Here is a 12,129-nt window from a genome sequence, read left to right on the forward strand (position 1 = left end):
GTATTGGGTCTTCGTTGCTGCGCAGGCTTTCTCTAGCTTCAGTGAGCCGGGGCTACTCTTTGTTGCGGTGCGCGGGCTGCTCATTGTGGTGGCTTCTCTTGATGCGGAGCACGGGCTCTAGGTGCACAGGCTTCGGTATTCGTGGAGCACGGGCTTTGTTGCTCCACAGCATGTGGGATCTTCCTGGACCAGGGCTCGAACCCATGTCTCCTGCATTGGCAGGCGGATTCTTAACCATGGCAGGCGGATTCTTAACCATTGCACCACCAGGGAAGTCCCAAGGGAAGCCTTCTTAAAGGACAACAAAGGAAATGTAGAATTTGGATTTGTTTATAGAGAAAAGGTAAAGGAAATTGCTTGAACAAAGGCATTGGGGAAAAAAATGAGCAAGCTAACAATGGGGAAAAGGTATGAGATCAGATGACTTAAAACAGAAGGTTCACTTAGAAACAATAGAAAACAAAGCTGAAATGATAGGGTAGAAGACCTGAATTTGAGCCTGACAAATTTAGATTTGATCTAATGGAAGATCATTTTGAATTTGGCAGAGGGGGTGGTGAAAATGAGACAGGAGACCATAACCTTGTCAGGTTCTGAAGTAGCAAGTGGGATTTTAAAAGAAATGGTAGACATAAATGCCACTAAGGAAATGACTTGCGTTTAGTGGTTATATATAAGGAATCAAAGATCAGTAAGCAGTCCAAGATGACTTTAAGTTTGTGGCAAGTCAACAACAGTATACATAGACCTTAGCACCTTAGAGTTGGAAGATGATCGGCCCTCAATGGTACAGACTCTCAATTGCTAGAGAAGGAAGCACAAAACTTCCCAAGGTATACCTTCCTATTCATCACATCCTCATTCCAGAAAACTTTAGTTTGCTGCTCAAATCAAATTAGAAGTTAAGAAAAAATCTCTTACCCTGTCATGGGCTCTTTGCTGGTGTTTTATGGTCGACCTATTTTTACTTCCGTTTCAGCCCCACTGATGTAAAAGTGCTCGGTTGTGCAGCATATAATGTTACAGCTGGAAATAAATCAATAAGTGTTAAATACATACCAAATGCTGTTCGGCACTCTGCTAGGCCTGGAGGGCTGGAAAAGTATAAAAAGGGCCTCTGCCTTTCATAAGCTTATAATCTGGTTGGAGATAAAATGTCAACACACTTGACACAACAGAGAATACATTCCATGGATGGTGAGAACAACCTGGGTGGACTGTAAAGTGTGCTTGTATAGAAATAGTGGGAAACAGAGTTGAATGAATTGGAAATGATATGATGGATACTGTTCATAATTTAACAAATTTTCATTAACCTTTAAGCATGTTCTAAGTTCTGGAGGTAAAGCAGTAAAATAAAAAGTTCCTGCTCTCATGGAGCTTCCATTCCATTTAGGAGAGACAGAGAGGAACAAATAAATACACAATTATCAAACAGTAATAATCGTTCCAAAGAAAATAAAATGTGAGACATCAAAATAAGTGTATGGAAAGTAGGTAAGATGTTTCTGAGGAACATTTAAACAATGGCTTGAATGAAAGAAACAACCAGTCCTGGCATGGTCTGGGGAAGGGCAGTTCAGGCAGAGTTAGCTATTGCAGAGCCCTAAGGAGGAGTCAAGCTTAGTGTCCTTGAGACTAAAAAAGACCAAGTGTTTCTGGAGTATAAAGAGCCAGGAGGAAAGTGAGGGAGATGAAACAGGAAAGGTAAGCAAGTTCTTGTAGGTAAGAAGGGATTTTGAGGTCAGGTTAAAGTACAGATATTTGGAAGATTAGTGGCTGTGGCATTCTGGATTAGAGGAGGGGAGATTAGAACCTGTAAGACCAGATGGAAGCCTGTGTGATAATCTGAGCAGGAGGTGATGTGAGGTTGGTGGCAAGGTCAGCAGGGAAGACAAAAATGTCAAGGAGATCAAGTAATGGGTATTTATGAGGTGTGGTAGGTGGTGTTGGGTGGGGAGAGTCCACAGTGTCAAATGCAGCAAAAAGGTCAAGGAGGATAGGCATTAAGTAAGAGCTGAGCTAGTATAATTAACAAGAAAAATGTCATGTGTAACCTCCAAGGGAAGAGTTCCCATAGGATGGGGGGGTGAGAAGTGAGGAAATTGAGACAGTAAACTTTGACTGTAAGAATCAGTATAACTCAAAATGTACAAAGCATTTGCTCATTTTATTTACCTTTTAAGACCATTTACATTTGGGAATTATTAAAATTTTAAACCCATTTAAACATTCCCAGTCAGGTCTAATTTTTTGTCTCTATACTGAAGGGAGAACAAACTTATGCAACAGAGACATATCTGGGCCCAAAATCAATCACACCAATGACTCCCTGCTCTAAATGTAATTAGAGTTCACTTAAAACACCAATGGCATTTTTCACAGAAATAAAACAAACAGTCCTAAAATTTGTATGCAATATAAAAGACCTTGGATAGGCAAAGTAATCTTGAGAAATAAGAACAAAGCTGGAGGCATCATTAGTCCCTGATTTCAAACTGTATTACAAAGCTATAGTAATTAAAACTGTGTGGTATTGGCATAAAAACAGACACATAGATCAGTGGAAGAGAAGAGGGAACCCAGAAATAAACCCATGCATGTATGGTCAGTTAATTTATGACAAAGGAGCCAAGAATATACAACGGGGAAAGGACAGTCTCTTCAATAAATTGTGTTAGGAAAACTGGACCATTATCTTGTACCATATATAAAAATTAACTCAAATGGATTAAAGACTTGAATCTAAGACCTGAAACCATGAAACTCCTCAGAAAAAACATATGCAGTAATTTTCTTGACATAGGTCTTGGCAATGATTTTATGAATTTGACACCAAAAGCAAATGCAACAGAAGCAAAACTAAGCAAGTGGAACTACATCAAACTAAAGAGCTTCTGCACAGCAAAGGAAATCATCAACAGAACAAAAAGGCAACCTACTGAATGGAAGAAACTTTTGTGAATATTTTCTCATACAACTCAGTAGCAAAAAATAATTTGATTAAAAAATGGGCAGAAGGTTTGAATAGACAGTTTTCCAAAGAAGACACACAGATGGCCAACAGGTACATGAAAAGATGCTATACATCATTAACCATCAGAGAAATGCAAATCAAAACTACAATGAGCCATCATTTCACACCTGTCAGAATGGCTATTATCAAAAAGACTAGAAATAACAAGTGTTGGTGAGGATGTAGAGAAAAGGGAATGCTTGTGCACTGTTGGTGGGAATGTAAACTGGTGCAGCCACCATGGAAAACAGTATGGAGGTTCCTCAAAAAACTAAAATTAGAAGTATTATATGATCCAGCAATACCACTTTTGGGTATTTATCCAAAGAAATATATGTATTTAAACAAGCTAATAGATACAGAGAACAGATTGGTGGTTGCCAAAGATGGGGATTGAGGGTGGGAGAAAAGGGAGAATTGTTTTTGTTTTTGTTTTTAGTTTAATAAATTGAATTTTTTTTTAAGTTCACTCTTACTCCTGGGATATGATAAGAGTCTAATAGTAGAAACACTAAGGCAGACGTAGTACCATGTCGATTATGATTCCATTGCTGTCAACTGTCAGATCCAAACCATGTGGGCTGTGGATATTACCTTGAACACATCACATAACCTCACTGAACTCCAGGTTTTCATTAGTAAGGAAGAGGAACCTCTCATATTTCAGGTTTAGAGGAATACAAGTTAGCTCTTCTATAAAAGAGAAACAAATACCATTCTGTGAGATCCACATGAACAGCTACCATGACTCCAACAGATAGTTTTGCAAAGTCTTTCCAAAAGACAATTTGGTTGAACTAGATGTTCTTTTGTTCAGCAACTTGTGAGACAATTAGCAAGTACCTTTCTTCCCTGGAAACAGACTAGACTAGTTTTTGGCAGATGGAGTGGAAGGAGAAAGTCAAGCCCCCTCCATTTGTAGCTCTGCAGCTTTAGCATCTGAGGAAACCAAGCCTGACTCTGGCTAAGTTTTGTCTACACATGCACGTACAAGCCTTCTCTCAATTGTCTGATGTAGATAGGTAGAGTGTGTTAATTTGTTAGGTGTTATTGAAGGATGGAATGCTATTAGCACACTTTTTTATTTGGAATATACTTGTTTTGGGGGTCTATTGGGAGCAGTTAATTTCTTGGGATGGTCTGGAAAGCTTCATTAAATTCAGTGAAGGAAAAATAACTAAGTTTTTCTAAAAATCATCATGAAATATATTATGTTTAATTTGCTGGCCCAAATGCTTCTCAAGTCAGTAGTGACCAAGGATTCCTAGTATTAATGAACAATTATTTACCATATTGCTGAAATCAACACCATATTTAGCCTGCAAAGCCTTCTCATTTTTGGTGCTAAAAAGGCCAAAAACATCAGTAGCACAGGAAGCATAAAATGTACTCTCTGTGGATGAAATAATCTCTTTAAATTAGGGCTTAGCTATTCCAACACTATAATGCAAGGGAATTTGCTTTATCATTGTTACCTTCTGGCCTGGAGACAGAAACGTTTTATGCTGTGGTTCATCCTGTACCTTTTATCAAGGATAAATTCATGTTTCTGTTTAAAAACAAAGAAAGCTTACATAATCTCTCCTCATGATTAGCCCTTCCAGTAATTATCTGTTGCTCGGAATCAGTGTCAGCCAATCAAGTTCAGATGGCAAAAAAATATTTGATCTGCAGTGATGTGATTTAGAAGACTGTGTGCATGGAAGGTATAGTTATGCACATACAGAGAACATATTTATCTAATTTGACTGCCAGTGATTTAATTAATGTTTGTCAAGCACTTTGAACATGAAAAGAATTATCTGAAAGCAGAGAGCTATTACTCATAATCATTTTTCCTATTTGTTGAACTAAAATTAACATACAAATGTGATACAGTATCTTTGAGAGATGTGCTCCTATTCTAAAAAACTCGTTGGACTACACTTTAAGAAAGTCTCAAAACTTCAAGGCTCTGGTTTCTGAAAGTCAAGCTTCAAGCTGGTTGGGTATCATCCATCAGTAGATTTTGAAGCATACAGGCTAAATAAACAACAGTGACAGATTGGGGAAGTTTATGCACCTGCTTATTGAGAAGATGTTAACAGGGGCAAATCTAAAATAAGAATGCATACCGCAACCTGATTTTCAAGAAGTTTTCGTACATGCCTACACTTAAAATTACCCATATTATCACCTAATTTTTTTCTTCTAGTTTTCTCTCCAAAGAATAAAAACTGATGAGCATGAAGCCTCAGTAGCAATCTGAGAAGAAAAGAAAGAATGGAAAGACCCTATTTTAGAGCTTGGAGGAGAAGCAAACATGTTTTCCTTTAACACATTTTCTCCAAGTCAAGTACAAGAACAATTGGCAAAAGAAGAAAACCTGAGATTTCTGTAAGGAGTCTGAACAAAGGTCCTGATCTAACATGATTCTTCACAGACAAGAGGTTGGTGGGATATTTGTCCAACTTCCTCGGACCATAGGGTAGAATGGACTCCCCTGTGGTATAGAAGGGGTGACTCAAAAAGACACTGACTGTCCCATATGACTTATTTTTGAATTTTAGTTTCATTTCATTTACATTCTAGTTCCCTAAAGAGATTTTTTACATCACACCTCAATGCAGAATCTTTCCATGTACCCCATGCAGCACGCATACCTTTGTAGAATAAGCCTGATTAGGGCACTAGTTCTACCTTAACCCTACTAAACCAAACTTGACACATGGGCCTGGGAATCTGCCCTTTCAACAAGCACCCCATGATTTTATATTTATTAATGTTTGAGAAAAACTTCTAGGAGAAGTATTACTTACTCTGTCTAGACATTCTTAGCACAAATTTTACTTGTAGTAATCAGATATGGCAGAGACAATGGTGCTCATGAACCATTCTGTGGCTCTCTTACATATTCCACTCTTTTGTGTAGTTAGGTTGGGGCCACGTAACTAGTACTGACCAATGGGCTTGAAAAGAAATGAAATTTGTCACTTCTAGTCAAAGTTTTTAAGAGCACTTTTTCTTCCCATGACCCTAGAAACCCCATACTCCAGTTGGTGTAGCTATAAGAAGGAAGCACCCCTGGATCCTTGGGAGCTGGTCTGGTGAGAACTAGACCCTCAAGAGATTTCTTATGATCTAGAAGTAAACCTTTAACAGTTAAAGAGCTGAGTGGTCCAATATTGTTAACCGTGCTATCATTGTGTAGCCTATGCTGAAGAACACAACTGGATTCAGCTATCTCTCTTTCACAACTGCAGAAACAGTTTTTAAATTTTGGACCATAAAATGGCGGCAAAAGAATAATAAAATGAACAGTGCACAATTTACTAAATAAATAATTTAAGAACAAATGGATATACAAAGATCACAAACAGTATGTTACACGGTAGAAAAAAAGTTTTTTATGTAGTTCAGTTCTGGTGCTGCTTTCCAATCCTCCCTTAAATTAATGAATTAGTGAAATCTTTAGTCCACCTGTATCTAGTAAAAATATCTTTGTCCTTGTCATTTCTAGATCCTCTTTTTCTCCAACCTGGTCATACATCATTAACAGTCCATCTTCCAGGCTCTCAGATGGATGGAGTTCGTATACTCAATATCATCAGAAGTGGCTTGATTACTTATTTGTATTTACTGCTTAAAATTCACTCCTTAAATGCATCAACTAAATTTCTATGGGATTAGCCCCTGATATTCCTAATTCATTACTGCACAGATGTGTGCAGTGCTCAAACAGGGAGATTCGCTCCTCTGTGTGCTTTGGGTGCTGCCCTCACACACCTGGGACCAGCACCTATGGGAAGGATGAATCAGACAGCTTTAGTGGAGGGGATGAATGATGTAAGAACAACTCCCATAGAGATCAAATACCTTGCAGACATCACTGATCTATACTATTTGCTGATGTACCCCTGACAGCAGAAGGCCAGTTTTTACTATGGAACTATTACAAAATCATTGTAGTTTGAGAGCTACAAAGGCACATAAAGAAGGGGCAGGGAAAATCCTCCTTTCATGGGTTCTCAAGCACTGCAGAGACTCTTTTGTCAGTAATTATGCCCTTGCTTTAAAATCTTATACCTGCCTCAAATCTTTTTTTTTGAAACGAGGGGGATATAAAACATAAGCTAGCTACAGTTTGCTTCTACCATGAGTAGAGTACGGTTAATAACATTTCTTATATTTTAACACATCACCTTTCCCGTCATTCACAGACCAAACAGAAAAAAAAAAAGTACTGTGTTCTTTTTCCTGTTGCTTTTTCAATAATTCCAAACAAATCCACACGACATTCATGCAATTATGCCGAAGAACCATATGAAAAGGACTTACTGAAATCATTTTCAGTTCTATTTAGTGTTTATTTGTCCCCATTTTGAAATAGGGCCATGCTGCTTTTGTTCCTATAGAAGAGAAGTTATGATTTAAGAAAACTTTAGAAAAGGGAAGCCGATCTTGATGTTATCAAACTTCCCTCTTTTCTTTTAGCAGAATGTTTGAGAAAATGCCAATTGGTGTCGCCTATCATCAGAACATTTCAAGATCTGTTTGCTTCTGAAAATTAACTTGCGTAAAACTATCTGACCTTTTTTAACAGATGATATTATATCCCTCGCTGAATACTTAGCACCTATATGTTTCTCTGAAATAGTTAGACTGTTTCAAATGTTTTAGATGAAATAATATCATAACTAATTTCTACAGGTTCCCCCATTTTTAGGTGGGGACATGCATTGGTATAAACTCAGGCATCCATATTCTTTTGTGGTATTAACCAGAATGCCATTTTTGTCCAGACTGTCACCGAATGGTTTTATAATTAGAAGATCCACTCTAAAATGAAAGTCTGAGGTTGATGAGGCAGAACCAGCTATGTTTTAAAGGGAAATTCTTATTAGTACAAAATATTGGAGGACAAACAAAATCAATTTTTATAGGCAGATTAACCAAATTGTTCATTATTGTAGTAAACATTGCAAAAATCAAGAGGATAGACTGTATTAGCCATACCCGAGCAAGAGAATGAAGTACTATGGTCTAATTTATGTACAATAATTATTCATACTAGCATTCTCATAGTTTAAGTAATGACTCATTTTGTTCTATGTGACCTCTGTTCTCCAAGATTGGCTGCTATTAAAAAGTAGAAGCAATAAAAATAAAACAGGATTTTACCAGGTTAGCTTTGGGTTTTTAAAAATACCTGAGAATAAAGGGTAAAGCAAAGACTATTAGTGTTTAGTAATCTGACACCTTTACATCTTTACAATAGGTTTGAATGTTTGAAAAGTAATGTTTTCCCCCTAAAGGACTTCTTTTTTTTCATTCCCATTCACCTGCCTATTCCTCCCCCCAAGGACATTTAGTAAGATGTCTTTTGGTGGCATATTATTTTGGCATCTAAAAAAGTTGAACACAAAGATCAAGTTAGGTAAGCATAGGCTTTTGCTTTTTCGTTTTGCATTCCTGCCACTTGGTTTTCCTTTGGGTGTAGATGGGCATGTTAGAGGAGGGGGTATGTTTCAAAAAAAGAGCTTAATAATTTACTGTCAGCAGGTCACCACTGATAAGCAAATCTTTTATAAATCGTGAGACAGTAAATTACAAAAGATGGGATGAAAACCACTGCCAAAAGACACAATTTCCAAGGTGCTTTAAAAAATGATGAAAGGATCTAAATGTCAGTGCAAGAATACACATACACAGATGAATTAAATTCTTAAAGGTGTTTCACTCTATTTTTTTTATTGAATTATAATTGACATATAATATTATATGAGTTTCAGGTGTACAACATAGTGATTCAATATTTTTATACATTACGAAATGATCACCATGATGTCTAGTTACCATCTGTCACCATACAGAGTTATTATAATACGATATTACTGACTATATTCCCTATGCTGTACATCACATCTTCGTAATTTAGTTATGTTATAGCTGGAAGTTTTTACCTCTTAATTCTGCAATAATTTTTAACTTTTCATTTTGGGAATTTCCAAACATACACAAAAATGGAGAGAATGTTACTACTATAAGGGACTCCCCATGAAGCCATCAACATGTTTGCTACACTTGCTTCAGATTTCATGATTTCTATGATGTTGTTTTTACTGCTGGAATATTTTTAAAGAAAATCCTAATGTTATGTTATTTCACCCCTAAATGAAACAGTATATCTCAAAAAATAAAAAGAATATTTTCTTATGTAATCATAACGCAATTATCACACTTAAGTATGTTTAAAATACCTATTCTCACATCCCTTAAGTCATTGTATGTTAACTATTAGCATTTTCTTATATGATTTTTATCTTTACTTTACTTTCTCCTTTCTAGGCATCCCCTCAATTAGCAAAAGGAATCCTATACTTGGATTAGGTTATTTTTAGCATATCCCTGGGACCCTGCCTATGCCTTTCTCTGGCATGGTGTGTTATTTAGAATCTTAACACTATGTCTGAATTCTGCATTTAAGTTGGCATGATACAAGAAAATTAAATTAGAGTTTTGCTCAAATTCCAAAGTTTTGTAGCATGTAAAATACTGTAATTTATATTTTTAAAAAATGAATCCATAATCTAGCTATGACTGCATTAAGTAATCTACTAGGTAATGTCTAGGATGTCTTTCCTTGGATCCTTTATTTGCAAATATAGAACACCAACTTTAGCCAAATAAAGCCAAAAAACAAACACATAAAAATTAAAAAGTAAATGACTGGAAGAAAAGGTTTAAATGCTAGCGGGAATCAGGACGGGAATCAGACACTCTGGGAGAAGAGAGCTCTATGGAGCGGAATCTTGTGGGCAGTCTCTTGAGAGCACTGCCATTGTGATGAGCCAGACCAACGTGTTTTCCAGCTGTGTATCACTCCGCTCTGCTCAGAGTTATAGCCTATGCCATGTACTTACTCCTTGGCTAGGGCACAGCAGGATCCCTTAAAACTGGCAGTCCCACCAACCCACACACAATGAGGCAGAGGTGGATTCCCAAAGAAAAGTCAGGTGTTGATACCAGAAAAGAGAATGAATGCCTGGTAGGCAAATTCAAGTGAGGCAGGATGAGAATATAGAACCCCTTCTTCTCATCAATGGCTCTCCTTCCTTCAGATCTTACTGATGGGTCGTTGAAAACCAGGCTCTCACCAACTCTGATATTGTTCTCTTTTCTATACCTATGCACTACTATCAGGAACTCCCTTTTCTCTCTGTTCCCTCATCAGAAATCAGTGTTCCAAATACCTACAACATCCAAGCTGCCAGAACCAATGTGTTCTGTGCACCTGATACCACCCTGCTCTCTTTCTTGGGCTGGTGAGGATGGACTAAAAAATTCCAGTCTAATTTAAAACTTTCCGTTTCCTTTTTGGCTCCCATTTTGCTCATTTGTTTCCTTTCCTTCCAGTACACTATTAGAATAAATAATACTGATTTAAAAACATGGATCATTCCGTCTGCTCTTTTTGCTGGAACTATCCCCTTCCATACGCAAACACCCCACTCACACACAGTGTTGGCCTACAGTGAGTACTGGAATTTAATTGGGTTATAGGAAATTTAGTACTGTACAAGTTTGTTGTATAATGGAAGAGTTCAGAGACTATTGGTCTAAGGGATATGGTATTTAGGGCCAAATGTTCTAATCGGTGTTGAAGAAGTTAAAAGGAAGTAAAGTCGTTGATTCATTATTTCAATTTCCAAGTGAGAATTTAGCTACTCAGATTTTAGTAAGAACCATTTGCTAAGGCAAAGGGCCTAGAGAGACAAAGAAAATGATAAAACTGGAAATCACATTAGACCTGAGAGCTTGGACGAATAGCTTCATCTGATGAATATCACGGTCTCACCTTATAACCACATACAAGAGCTTCAAGCAAGCTGACTGCCACCTATTCCGGTCATTCCCTGTTGAGTCCCCAGACCTCCTCTGAGAGACCTTCCCTCCAGTTTGCTCACCTGCCAACAAGCCCAGAGCTGGCCTGGATTTTGTCCCACTCTCATCAGACCTAAGTGGGTCAACACTAAACATCTAGCTATATACTTGGCTTGTTCTCCCTTCTCCATCCCTTTCCAGTTCTCTGGCCTGCCAGAGTACCAAAGTGGGGATGAATTTGGTCTTGCTGGGGCTGAGGCGTGGGAAGAGGCTCAGAGAAAAACAGCCCTTCTGGCTTGTGTTTAATCAGTTCTATCCCCTGACTAGTTGCAGGGTGAAAACAAGATATACCTAAAGGAAAAAAGAAAAAAAAAGAAAGAACCTTTGTTGGTGGATAATTACATTCTATTGAAACTCCATACAGAAGTCACTGGAGATATCATTAATTTCCCAACACCATGCTTTCCTAGTTCTATGGCTTTTCCTTTCCCTCTGCAAGCAGTTTTTCTTCTACCTGTATACCCCCATGTTCCCTAATATGTAAGCCTTCTCTGGGGCTTCATCCGCATCCTTTTTTCTCACAACTCCCCCACGCATACACACTCTCTTTAATTGATCTCAATTGGTTATCATATCCAGGGGAATCTACCTTCTAAATTTTTTTTCACTAGGTTCTCATTATCGTTCTTAATTCAGGATCTCGTTATTTCTCTCCTGGACAGTTGTAGTGGCCTCCTGACTTGATTCCTCCAGACAGTCTGGTCTCTGCCCAATCACTTCTCCAGAGAAATCTTTCCAGCACGCAAATCTGTCAAAGCCTGGCTCTATCTAAACTATTCCAATGTCTCTGCAGTAGTCATAGGGCAAAATCTCAAATATTTAGCATGACATAATGCAAATGTCTATGGTCTAGTCTCTGTCTCTGCCCCCTCAACCTCCACCCCTGGCATAACCTTTCAGCCCAGCCCTAACAAAAATACTTTCATTCCCTAATATGCTTTACTCTTTTATAATTCTGGGCCCTTGGCTTTGTAGTTTATCATGTCGACCCTTCGTGGTCAACCAGGTGACATTAATTCACTCCTCCAGAGGCAACACCAAAGTTACCTCCTTTGTGAAGGCTTCCATGATTTCCCCAGACTACACATTTCCTCAGTGATCTCACAGTAACCAGTCAATACTTCTATTATAACACTTCTTGTGTTGCTACTTCTTGTGTGCCTATTTCTACGTGAGCAGTGGAAGCTGCT

The sequence above is a fragment of the Balaenoptera ricei genome, chromosome 7, assembly GCF_028023285.1.
Source record: "Balaenoptera ricei isolate mBalRic1 chromosome 7, mBalRic1.hap2, whole genome shotgun sequence".
Classification (NCBI taxonomy): Eukaryota; Metazoa; Chordata; class Mammalia; order Artiodactyla; family Balaenopteridae; genus Balaenoptera; species Balaenoptera ricei.